Source organism: Chaetodon trifascialis, chromosome 1 (genome assembly GCF_039877785.1).
Source record: "Chaetodon trifascialis isolate fChaTrf1 chromosome 1, fChaTrf1.hap1, whole genome shotgun sequence".
NCBI classification, from domain to species: domain Eukaryota; kingdom Metazoa; phylum Chordata; class Actinopteri; order Chaetodontiformes; family Chaetodontidae; genus Chaetodon; species Chaetodon trifascialis.
In genome coordinates this window covers 33,547,947-33,560,929 of record NC_092056.1, presented here as the reverse complement: position 1 = coordinate 33,560,929, position 12,983 = coordinate 33,547,947, and positions in this window count along the sequence as shown.

The window sequence follows — 12,983 nt, the reverse complement described above, 5'->3', positions numbered from 1 at the left end:
TCCACAGGAGAGGAGCTTGATAGCTAAATGCTCTGACTCCTGTTCTGCTTTTTGAGACTTTAGGAACCATAAGTAGACCTGCATTCTGGGAACGCAGTGTTCAAGTAGGGCAATAAGGTACTATGAGCTCTTTAAGATAGGAAGGTGCCTGGCCATTTATGGCTTTGTAAGTAAGGAGGAGAATTTTAAACTCTATTCTAAACTTTACAGGGAGCCAGTGCAAAGTGGCGAGTATTGGAGAAATATGATCTCGCTTCCTGGTTTTTGTCAGAACACGTGCTGCAGCGTTCTGGAGCAACTGGAGAATATTCAGCAACGAATTTGGGCAGCCTGATAGTGAAGAATTGCAATAATCCAGCCTGGAAGTTACGAATGCATGGACTAGTTTTTCTGCATCATTTTGAGACCAAATATGCCTGATTTTTGCGATATTACGAAGGTGAAAAAAGGCAGTCCTTGAAATTTGTTTTACATGGGAGTGAAAGGACATGTCTTGGTCAAAGATGACTCCCAGATTCTTTACAGTGGTGCTGGAGGCCAGCGCAATGCCATCCATAGCTGCTATGTCATCAGAAAGTGACTTTCTAAGATGTTTAGGGCCTACTACTATAACTTCAGTTTTGTCCGAGTTTAGCATCAGAAAATTGCAGGTCATCCAGGTCTTTATGTCATGAAGACATGCTTGTAGTCTAGTTAACTGACTGGTTTCTTCCGGTTTCATTGATAAATATAGCTGGGTATCATCTGCATAGCAATGAAAATTTATTGAGTGCTTCCTGATAATCTTACCTAAAGGGAGCATATATAAGGTGAATAGAATTGGTCCAAGCACAGAACCCTGCGGAACTCCATAGCTGACTTTAGTGAGCACAGAGGAGTCGTCATTAACGCGTACAAACTGAGAGCGATCTGACAGGTAGGATTTAAACCAGCTTAGCGCAGTTCCCTTAATGCCAATGAAATGTTCCAGTGTCTGCAATAGGATGCCATGGTCAGTGGTGTCAAATGCAGCACTAAGATCCAATAAGACTAGTACAGAGACAAATCCTTTATCAGATGCAATTAGAAGGTCATTTGTAACTTTAACCAGTGCTGTCTCTGTGCTATGATGCACTCTAAATCCTGACTGGAAATCCTCAAATAAACTATTATTGTTTAGAAAGTCGCACAGCTGATTGGCAACTGCTTTCTCAAGAGTTTTTGAGAGAAAGGGAAGGTTGGATATCGGTCTATAGTTGGCTAAAACCCCTGGATCAAGAGTAGGCTTTTTCAGTAGCGGTTTTATCACAGCCACTTTAAAGGACTGTGGTACGTAGCCTGTTGATAAAGAGAGATTGATCATGTCTAAAACTGAAGAGTCAATTAGAGGTAATACTTCTTTAAACAGCTTAGTCGGGATAGGATCTAAAATACAGGTAGATGATTTTGATGATGAAATTATTGAAATTAGTTGGTGAAGGTCAACAGGAGTAAAACAGTCTAAAACTGCGACAGACTGAGTGACAGTTTCTACGATTTCTGCGTTTGAAGACAAAACAGTACCTGTTAACGGCAGGAGCCGATGAATTCTGTCTCTAATAGTTAGAATTTTATCATTAAAGAAGCTCATGAAGTCATTACTGTTCAGAGCTAAAGGAATACATGGTTCAATAGAATTATGGCTCTCTGTCAGCCTGGCTACAGTGCTGAAGAGAAACCTGGGATTGTTCTTATTTTCCTCTATTAGTGCAGAGTAATAGGCTGCCCTGGCACTGCGGAGGGCTTTCCTGTATATTTTAAGACTGTCTTGCCAGGCGGACCGAAATTTTTCCAAATTGGTAGAACGCCATTTCCTTTCTATTTTCCGTGAAGTTTGCTTTAATTTGCGGGTTTGAGGAGTATACCATGGAGCTAACCTCCTCTGTTTAATTTTCTTCTTTTTTAGGGGAGCAACAGAGTCAAGTGTCACGCAACGATCCTGTAGCACTATCAACCAGGAAGTCAATCTGGGAGGGACTAACGTTAGCATAAGACTCCTCTGTTGTATTGAGACATGGCATTGAATTAAATACTGATGGGATCATATCCTTAAATTTAGCTACAGCACTATCAGACAGGAGTCTGGTATAAGAATTTTTGCCTACTGGCTGGTAGTCTGGTAAAATGAATTCGAAAGTTATTAAATGATGGTCTGATAAAAGAGGATTCTGTGAGGAGACTATTAAGTCTTCGATTTCAATGCCATATGTCAGAACAAGGTCGAGGGTGTGGTTAAAACAGTGAGTCGGTTCATGTACATTCTGGCGGAAGCCAACTGAGTCTAATACTGAGATAAACGCAGTGCTAAGGCTGTCATTATCAACGTCGACATGTACATTAAAGTCACCTACAATAATTACTTTATCTGCTTCAAGAACTAAACTTGATAGAAACTCCGAGAACTCAGCTATAAATTCGGACCAGGAGAGCGGTATACTACAACAAATAAAAGTGGCTGCACTGTTTTCCATTTCTCATGAGAAAGAGTGAGAACAAGGCTTTCAAATGAGTTATAGTCGAGTTTAGGTTTAGGGTTGATCAAAAGGCTTGAGTCAAAAATGGCTGCAACTCCACCTCCTCTGCCGCTGCCTCGAGGAATGTGGGTATTAATATGGCTCGGAGGAGTAGCTTCATTTAGGCTCACATACTCTTCAGGACACAGCCAGGTTTCAGTCAGACAAAATAAATCAACATTATGGTCTGATATTAACTCATTTACTAGAACAGCTTTAGAGGACAGAGATCTGATGTTAAGGAGTCCACATTTAATTCTCCTATCTTGTTGTACTATTGCAGAGGTTGTTCTAATTTTAATTAGATTCTTATGTTTAACTCCTCTTCTCTGTACTTTTGGTTTACTTAGTTTACGTGGTCGGGGGGCAGACACAGTCTCTATGGAGTGTTGGGTGGGTAACTGCTCTAATGGAGGCGCAGAGAAGCATGTAGGACTGCAGCTCTGCCTCCTGGTCTCAACTCTGAGTTGTCAGGGGTTAGGTTCATAAATAAAATCGGTCAGATTTCTAGAGATGAGAGCTGCTCCCTCCAAAGTGGGATGGATGCCGTCTCTCCTAATCAGACCAGGTCTTCCCCAGAAAGTCTGCCAATTATCAATGAAGCCCACACCGTTTGCTGGACACCACCTCGACAGCCAGCGATTGAACGATGACATGCGGCTAAACATATCATCACTGGTCAGATTTGGCAGGGGTCCAGAGAAAACTACGGAGTCCGACATCGTTTTAGCATATGTACACACCGATTCCACATTAATTTTAGTGACCTCCGATTGGCGTAACCGGGTGTCATTACCGCCGACGTGAATAACAATCTTACGGTATTTACGCTTATCCTTAGCCAGCAGTTTCAAATTTGATTCGACGTCGCCCGCTCTGGCCCCCGGCAGGCATTTGACTATGGTCGCTGGTGTCGCTAACTTCACATTTCTCAAAATGGAGCTGCCAATAATCAGAGTTGGTTTCTCAGCGGTTGTGTCGCCGAGTGGGGAGAACCTGTTAGAAACATGAATCGGTTGGTGGTGACCTGTGGGCTTCAGCTTGGGACTATGCTTCCTTCGAACAGTCACCCAGCCTCCCTGGTTTCCCGGCTGCTCGGGAGCTGTCGAGGGACGGCTAGCCGGAGCTGCACTTGGTCGGTCCGCACCGACTACGGGGGCCTGGCTAACTATAGCTAATGGTTTTGTTTCCATGGTGCGGAGCCGAGCTTCCAATTCACTAAGCCTCGCCTCCAACTCACCAAATAAACTACATTTATTACACGTACCAGTATCACTAAAGGAGGCAGAGGAGTAGCTAAACATGTGACACACCAAGCAGGAGAGAGCTGGAGAGTCTTGTTAGATCTTTGTGCTGCATTCGACACCATTGACAATGACATCTTATTACAGAGACTGTAACACTTCATTGGCATTAAAGGACCTGCACTTAAGTGGTTTAAATCCTACTTTTCCAATCGATTTCCGTTTGTACATGTTGTACATGATGATTCCTCTGTGCACGTGCTAAAGCTAGTCACAGAGTTCTGCAATGTTCTGTGCCTGGACCGATAGTATTCACCCTATACATGCTTCCCTTGCCTTCATCTTCCTGAGCTCCTTCCTCACCTGATCTGCTGCAATTATTAGTTAAGTGTCTATTAGCACTATCATTGTTACTGTCATTGCATTGCCCCCACCTCTCTCTCTCTCTCTCTCTCTCTCTCTCTCTCTCTCTCTCTCTCTCATAAAAGTTGGATGTGCAACTGACCATACACCACCTGGACCTCCACACCCTTGCAATTAGTTTGACAACATACGACATACAAGGACAACCTCTGAAATTATGACATCTTGTTGAAAGAAAAAAATAAGAAAATAAAGAAGAAAGAAAAAATATATTGTTAAGTATATCTAAATTTTAGCATGTTTCCATTACATGTATATAAATGTGTACTTAGTTTAAATAGATTGCAAGCATACTTTGAAATAAATATACTACCGTAAAATATATTCTTAGTAAAAATTAAGTTCAATGTGTAAAGTGCACTTTTAAGATAACTGTCAAATAGTTTTCCAGTATATTTTCAGTAAGTGTGTTATAAAACTATCAGCATAATAATGCACTTAAAATAAACATACAGATTAAAAGTACAACAATTTTATGCTGTCATAAAATTCTTGAATACATGTTTGATTACGCTCAGTTTAAAAATGAAATATAGAATACTTTTGATAATGACACTACTGTGAAATATAGTCTTAGTAACATTTAAGTTCAATACTTAAAGTGCACTTTTAAAGTATCAAGTATATTTTCAGTAAGTGTGTTAAAACACTATAAGAATAATAGTACACCTAAAATAAAGATATAAACGAAAAGTCATTTTTTTGTTGTCAGACATATTCAAAAGCATATTTTTGCTCAGTAATCTACATATCTATTTGCCATTCAGTGCAGCATGTACAGATTCACAAAAACATTTGTGTGCAATTTCATACATACACTTGTTTCAAAATTCTGTCACGACAGCAGAAAATGGTAAATGGTAAGTATTATATAGTGCTTTTTTTGTCTGACCACTTAAAGCACTTAAAGCGCTTGGCATAGCATTGGGAGCAATTTGAGGTTCATTATCTTGCCCGAGGATACTTTGAGATGTAGACTGTCGAGCCCAGCAATGTCACATTTTTAAAGCTTGTTTCATTATCATTGTTAAGGTTCGCAGTTTTGGACCGACAGTAGCAGAGCCAGACACAATCAAGCAGTTCGAATAGTGTTTTAATGTTCAACAAAAAACACCGCTGGCAAGGCAGCGCAAGGCAAATACAAAACACTCCAGCTCTAAAAAACGAAGGCGGAGGAGATAAAAGTCTTAGATCTTCCGGGAGACGACGGAGAAACCAGACAGGAGGCAGCGACCAATAGGAGACGGAGACCTCAGGGAGAAACGTGGGTGAAGCAACTGGTAATAATCTGGCAGAGAGGTGGAGGAATGATCAGAGTCTTATGGGGAGCTGATCAGTGGGGATGAAACGCAGGTGCGCCTCATCTGGAGACCAGCAACGGCAGAGATTGGCCAGCCCCGTCACCTGTCGCACCTGCAATGAGAAAAAATGCAAGAGGGAGGGGGAAGGTGGAGAGAAGAGCACCAGCACAAAATACCAAAACCCAGCAATGACAAACAAAACACAGGCCCTGACAATCATCTTAAAACATAAAACATTGTGAAAAACTCTGTCAAAAAATATTTGAAGGTATTGAGGTGCATTGAATGCATAATATATCTACATATATATACAGTTCATCCTGCTCATCCAGTTTTAAAATACACTTAAAGTGTACTGAAAATGCTCAAGAAGTATGTAAAACTATGCTAGTATCCCAATGTAGATGTATTTGTAATCTATTAATGGTAGACTTCATGTATGCTCAAAGAAAAACTTTACATTGCAAATGTATTTCAGCTGTATTTTAAATTGGTATATTTGCAGTATCCATCCATCCATCCATCCATCCATTTTCTATACCGCCTATTCCTTTCGGGGTTGCAGGGGGGCTGGAGCCTATCCCAGCTGTCAGCGGGCAAGAGGCGGGGTACACCGTGGACCGGTCGCCAGTCAATTGCAGGGCAACACACAAGACAAACAACCATTCACACGCACACTCACACCTAGGGACAATTTTAGAGTCACCAATTAGCTTAATGAGCATGTTTTTGGTTCGTGGGAGGAAGCCAGAGTACCCGGAGAGAACCCACGCATGCACAGGAAAAACATGCAAACTTCGCACAGAAGGGCCCTGCCCGGGGATCGAACCAACAACCTTCTTGCTGTGAGGTACATGCACTACCTGCTGCGCCACCATTTTAGCACAGTCAAGTATACTTAATATAACTTAAGTTGGACTTTTGTACATCTTAAATACTGTCTAAGGGTAATTAGTACAAAATTAGTTGTTTCAATTTAGCACACTTTAAGTACACAATTTAATAGTCTGGATGCAAGTACACTTTAGTATGCTCAGTATGCTCAGTATATTTCCTGTTGGACAGAGTTCAGCAGGGTAACAGCTCTGGGGAAGAAGCTGTTACTGTGCCTGCTGGTGTGGGAACGAAGGCTCCTGAACCTCCTACCAGATGGTGGGGGGCAAATAGTCCATGGTTGAGGTGGGAGCTGTCACTGCCGATGCTGTGAGCCCTTCTTAGACACTGCTTGCGCTGGAGGTCCTCGATGGCAGTAAGCTGGGCACCAGTGATGTACTGGGTGGTTTTTACTACCTGTTGCAGGGCCTTCTGCTTGGAGACTGTGCAGCTGCTGTACCATACTGAGATGCAGTTGGTCAGGATGCTCTCAATGATGCAGCAGTAGAAGTTAAACAGGAGCCAGGGAGCCAGGTTAACTTTCTTCACTCTCCTCAGGAAGTAGAAGCGCTGTTGGACCTTCTTTATCAGGGCAGAGTAGTTGAGGGTCCTGTGAACACCCATGAACTTGAAGCTGGAGACACGTTCAACCTCAGCCCCGTGGAAGTGAATGGGGGTGTGACTGCAGCTTTTAGTTTTCCTGTAGTCCACGATGAGCTTCTTGGTCTTCTTGGTGTTGAGGGTCAGGTTGTTGTCGGCGCACCACATTGCTACTTACCTTCACAAACACTGAAAGCATTATCACTCGTTATTTGTACATAGTGGAGATTAGTAATAGTGCTCAGTGTGTGGATATCTCTAGAAAAAAAATCCAGCAAACACTGCTTTCTTGGATTGGGTTTGTCACACTGGGAAGTAAACCTCCAAAGAATGAATATAGATTCCTACCACTGCTGCTATTGGATTGGCTCAAAGTAGGTAGGTAAAGTCTCCTACCATTCTTTGAAAAACACCTTAAGTCACCTGGCGTTGATTAGAGCTAATTGGATACAGCAAGTGCAGTAGTCTATGTTGACTCTTGATGCCAGTTTTCTGCTCAATGTAACAAAGTGTTTTGTTATTCATGTCAGTTTGGCTAACATCCTCCTCTCGCCCACCTCCTCAATGGTGTCCAGAGGGCAGCCAAGGACAGAGACACCTCTCCTGACCAGTTTGTTCAGTCTTTATCTGTCCCCCTCAGAGTTTCCACAGCCCCAGCAGACCACAGCGTAGATGGTTGTAGATGCCACCACAGTGTCATAAAATGTTCTTAACAGTGTGCTGCACAGTACGAAGGACCTCAGTTTTCTTAGCAGATGGAGATGACTTTACTGACCTTAGTTACTTTGACATCTTTTAGTATTAGTTACCACCACTCAGCCTGAATCAGTGCTGCTGTACATCAGTTGCTGAAGACACCAAGGTAACACATAATTCAACACAACAATGTTCTGAACTTTGCCCTGTAATAACATCAAGCCTTCTTTATCATAGGAGATATTAGGAGAACCCTTCGACTTTTAAACAGACGGGTGAAGGTATACAGATACCTGTTCAGGGGTACTTTTTCATTATTAAAGGTATTTGAGTTGGGTGGATAAACTTACTTTTAACAGATAGGAACTAGGCTCTGGGTGGTTGAATGAAGCAAATGATACATGAATTAATCTGTTAATTGCTTACACACATACAATATTTACTCACTCTGCAACTTCCTCTTTCACTTAAATATCTAATAACATCAGTAACTTCCACTTAGCTATGTCTATATTTTCTACCATAGAAATACAAGGTGACAGGACTGCAGTGACCCTCTGGACATGTCCCACACCTCTTGAAAGTGATTGCTTAAGCCTGGTTTCTATCTGGTTTCTCTTCACTCACTGAATCTATAGGTTACAACAGATGGTCAACCTTGACAGTCTTCTGCATGCCATGTGCCTACCCTATGGACTTATTTACACCCTGAATTTATAGTTCCCTCAACAACTTCTGGTGGTTTGAGGAAGCTCTAGACATTTGTGTTTTGTGCAGAGGTTTTGGGCTGAGTTTTGGACTGTATACTGTAAACTCCTCTGGTTTCTCTGTTCCCCTGCCACATTGTCTTAGTTCATTGTTATGTGTTCAGCACATTCCAGCATTCTTCTAGTATTAGTGCAGTGTTTCCTCTAGGATTTTTTTCAACAGCGGGGGCAGGCTCTCCAGGGAGCTGTGGCGGCATAAACAAATGACATTTGACCGCAGATTTTACTTTTACAACCTATTTATTGAATGGCCAGTTGAAAATTGCTTTTTAAAGGCTGAATGTAAATTAAAAAAGCTTATGCTGCTGACATAAGCGGCAGAACATTCCTATAGGAGTAAAGTGGTATTATTGATCACTGCTCTTACAATACACTGAATTTATTTATTATTGTATTTTTTATTTATTTAACAGAAATATTGACATGTATATTATGCAAAAAAAATAATAATAATAATAATAAGAAAGGAAAAAAAAGGTTTATCAACACTCACCATTATCAGTGTGGTAGAGCCATGAGTGGAACCGGCTTTTTTTTTTTTTTTTTTCTTCTTATGTGATTACATAAAACATTAACGTTAGATAATTTACACTCACATCACATCTGATAACCAGTGTGGACACAATTTTTTACCTAACCATCATCATTTATGAGTCAGTAAATGATACCTGACTAGTAGTGATGGGAATTCCTGCTCTCATAAATGAGCCGGCTCTTTCCGCTCCCAAGCGGCTCCTCAGATTTTTTGTTGCTTAAATTAATTTTAGTGCTGTCAAAAATATTGCGTTATTAACGTGTTAATGCAAATCAATTTTAACGGCGTAATTTTTTTTATTGCAAGATTAACGCTCTTTGTGACCCGGTGAACTTATAGTTTTTTATAAACTGTGGCCACTGCTAGTAACATTAGAAAAACTACAGGATCTGGTTGTAAACCAGAAACAAAACAATAGGCACGCACTTGTTTGGTCTCGCCTGCTCGGTAACTGTAAAAGTGTTGGCTACTGGTTTGTGTGGATGTCAAGCGCGAAATGCCGAAATGGATGCGAACAAGATTCTGAATGGAAAGTTTAGTTTTAAAAAGTTGCCAGATGGGTCGACTGACAAGACCAAAGTTATCTGTGTGTATTGTTGGTGTGAAGTGAGTTATCACCGCAGCACATCCAGTCTGAAATACCGCTTGATGGCCAAACACACAGCGAATGCGAATTCTCTGCCGCCTCCTTGTCAAAACTGGGCCACAATGGATGGCTTTCGACAGAGGCATATGGATGCTATTATGTTCAAAGGAAACTTAAGAAAGGAAAGTTTAAGCCATGGTTTAACTGCACTATAGCCAGACTCCTAGTTTACAATGATGTGCACTTTGTAACTTTATCTTGTATCACCCCGTTTTGATCCCTTAGAAGGGTTGTTGAAGGGGGTTTTTGTAACCAAGTATTTATTTTTTGTCATCTGTTCATTGACAGTGTTAAATTGTGTGAGATTTTGCTTCAAATGTGAATGACTGCTCAAAGTAAGAATGTTAGTGTGAAATATAACACTACACGTTGTTGTTTTCAATAAAAAACATTTGCACAAAGCAAGCCGATCCAGTTTTCCATGTTGATAACAGTATTACAGTTTTTCTCCATTGGTTTGGCTCATTTCTTGAAAAAGAAATTACATTCTCAGAACTCTAAGATCATTTGGCAAAACAGTCTTACAGTTCAGCACAACACTGTAGCTCACTTGCAAAAGCTCATATCTCTCCCAAAACTGTTCACTCATGCTTCAAAACTAAATTCCTTTCCCATATGAATAGTCAGTGCCCCCAAAATGCAAAGATCCTTCTTTATTGCTTTGACCCATTTCTTGAAACAGACCGGACGTTCTCAACACTCTTGATGCTTTTGCCAAAATAACCTGGATGGTTCAGCACAACACCATGGTTCACCTACAAAATCTCATATCTCTCCCAAAACAGTTCACTCATGTGTCAAAACTAAATTCCTTTCTCATATAAATAGTCAGTATCCCCAAAATGCATCGTCCCTTTGGCATTGTGTAAGCACTGCAAGTCAGAATGTTTAGATGTTTTGTCACTATGGCAGAGAACCATTGAAATATCCCTCATGTCCACCTCTCATTCTTAGCCCAGTCCTTCTTTGATAATGGTTACTGTTTAAAAACTATTTTTTTTGTCTAGCTAACAGAATACAATTGTGTATAAAACTGGGGAAAAAAAAGGATTTTACGGTAAGAGTAGCCTCCAAGGTTTGACTTCACTCATTGCACTGATACTGCCAAGGATATTGTAACCATTATTATTCACACACATCAAGTAACTTCTATACATCAGAGTAAAAAAAAAAAAATGTATACAGCATAACATACTATAATATAAACAAAAAACAAGGAAAATTATATGTAGCCTACAGTGCTATAAATAAAGCTGGAGTTTCACAACTAACACTTCTTCACTGGTCGCTGTCCTCATCCTTCCTCTCCTGGCCACTGTCCTCACCCTCCTGGCTGTCATCCTCACCCTCCTGGCCATGCTGCTGTCTGTCTGGCCACAGATTATCATCATCATCCCTAATTTTGACAATTGAACAGACTATTTTGCATGTGATGACTGTGATGCTGACATGTTTTGGAGAGAACAACCATTAGACTGAGAATCAACAATCAGTTTACATCAACAAGATCTATTCATTTGGAAATTGTGCTAAATGTAGGCTAACTGAGCTAACTTTAGGCTACCTGTACTTAATCATTTGCAAAGATATTGACATTGAGACATGTAGAAAGACATTTGCAATTTGATTAAATGAATGAGAAATTCAATTCTGTTCTGAACAATTGCCAAGTAGTTTGGATGTTTGTCCATGTTATTTTGAGAATGTAATTTCTGTTTCAAGAAATGAGCAAAACTAATGGAGAAAAACTGTAAAATGATAATTAATGGGACATTTAGAAGAGATAAAAATGTGCGATTAATTTGTGATTAATCGCAAGTTACCTATGACATTCATGAGATTAATCGCGATTAAATATTTCAATCGATTGACAGCACTAATTTATTTATTACCAAAATAATGTAAAATTATTAAAATTATTAATTACTAATGTACAAAACATACTTTATATCAAATTTTACTGTATTTCCTGCGGTCACTCATATTCTCACCTTTCCAGCGTTTTGTCCGTCTGTGTGTGTGTGCGCATGCGCTGTGTCTGTAACCCCCACTCATCCCCTTCCTGCTCAGTACTTACACACTAAAGCCACCACACATCACATAGTTGACGAATCACGTGCGGCTTGAACGGAAAAAAAAGTTGAGAAAAATACAAAAAACCCAAAGCAGCTCTCACTCTGGCTCCTAGGCAGGAGCCGGCTCTGATTGATCCCTTCAAAGAACCACTCCAAGAGCCATTTCGTTCGTGGCCAACACATCACTACTGACTAGCATCATCTTCATCAGCTGTCTTTCTCTTTTTAGAGAAATATTTGAACAAGCTCATCTGAAAATGCAGTCAGCAGTTACATCATGGCGTGTAGATATTAGCTTAATGCTATCAATTAGTTTACTCACGTTAGCGACACTGAGTTGGCACGGGGCCCAAGCCGTTATCATAAGCTAATAAGTCTACCTTTTCTCCGGTAAGTCGCTGCCCTATTTTCCAAGACGACACTCCTGTGACTCTCTGACCTGGTGCCTGGGTGCTTGACGTGATGTCACTTTCAAGGTCGTGCTCTCGCGAGTAATTAACGATGGACTTTGTTGTGAAGGTGGAGACATGCGGCAGTGATGTATTTGTGACAATAAAAATAAAAAAGAAAAAGGACTCTGAAGGAGCGGCAGCTGAAATTTAGGAATGGCAGCCTGCCACTCCTAAATGAATTTAGAGGAAACACTGTAGTGTCTATGGCAGGGGTGCTCACACTTTTTCAGCATGTGAGCTACTTATAAAATGACCAAGTCAAAATGATCTACCTACTACAAAAATGCAAAACATACATTTATTTATAAATATATTGAGGATTCTTTATATGTACAATGTATGTTGATGTACCTTGCATAACCGCATGAGTCAATATTGCACAACACAACACAATTAACTATTGTACATTTTTTGTCATTACCCGAGTTTACTCTGATGACTTGCACTGAATGGAATCAGCCAGTGATGCATAGTCCGGACAGTAGCTGCTGACAGCCAGCCTCAAACACACTTCCAAACGATCATCAGTCATGGTGGAACAGTACTTGGACTTAATGATCTTCATGTGGGAAAAGGCTGACTCACATAAATAAGTGGAGCCAAATAATGTAGTCAAGGAGGTAGCACATTTCCTCATGTTGGGGTACTTGACCTCTGTGAGTAAGTTCCAGAACTGTCCATGAGCTCTGGACTGCAGCTGAATGTCGGCTTGTAGTGTCAAAATCTCATCTTTGTAGTGTCAAAATCTCATCTTCCACTCCAGAAGAATTCAGGTGAAACAATGTTGCAATTTTTGATGCAAGTGAATCAACCTCAGCAGCTTCTCGAAAAGGATAGCAC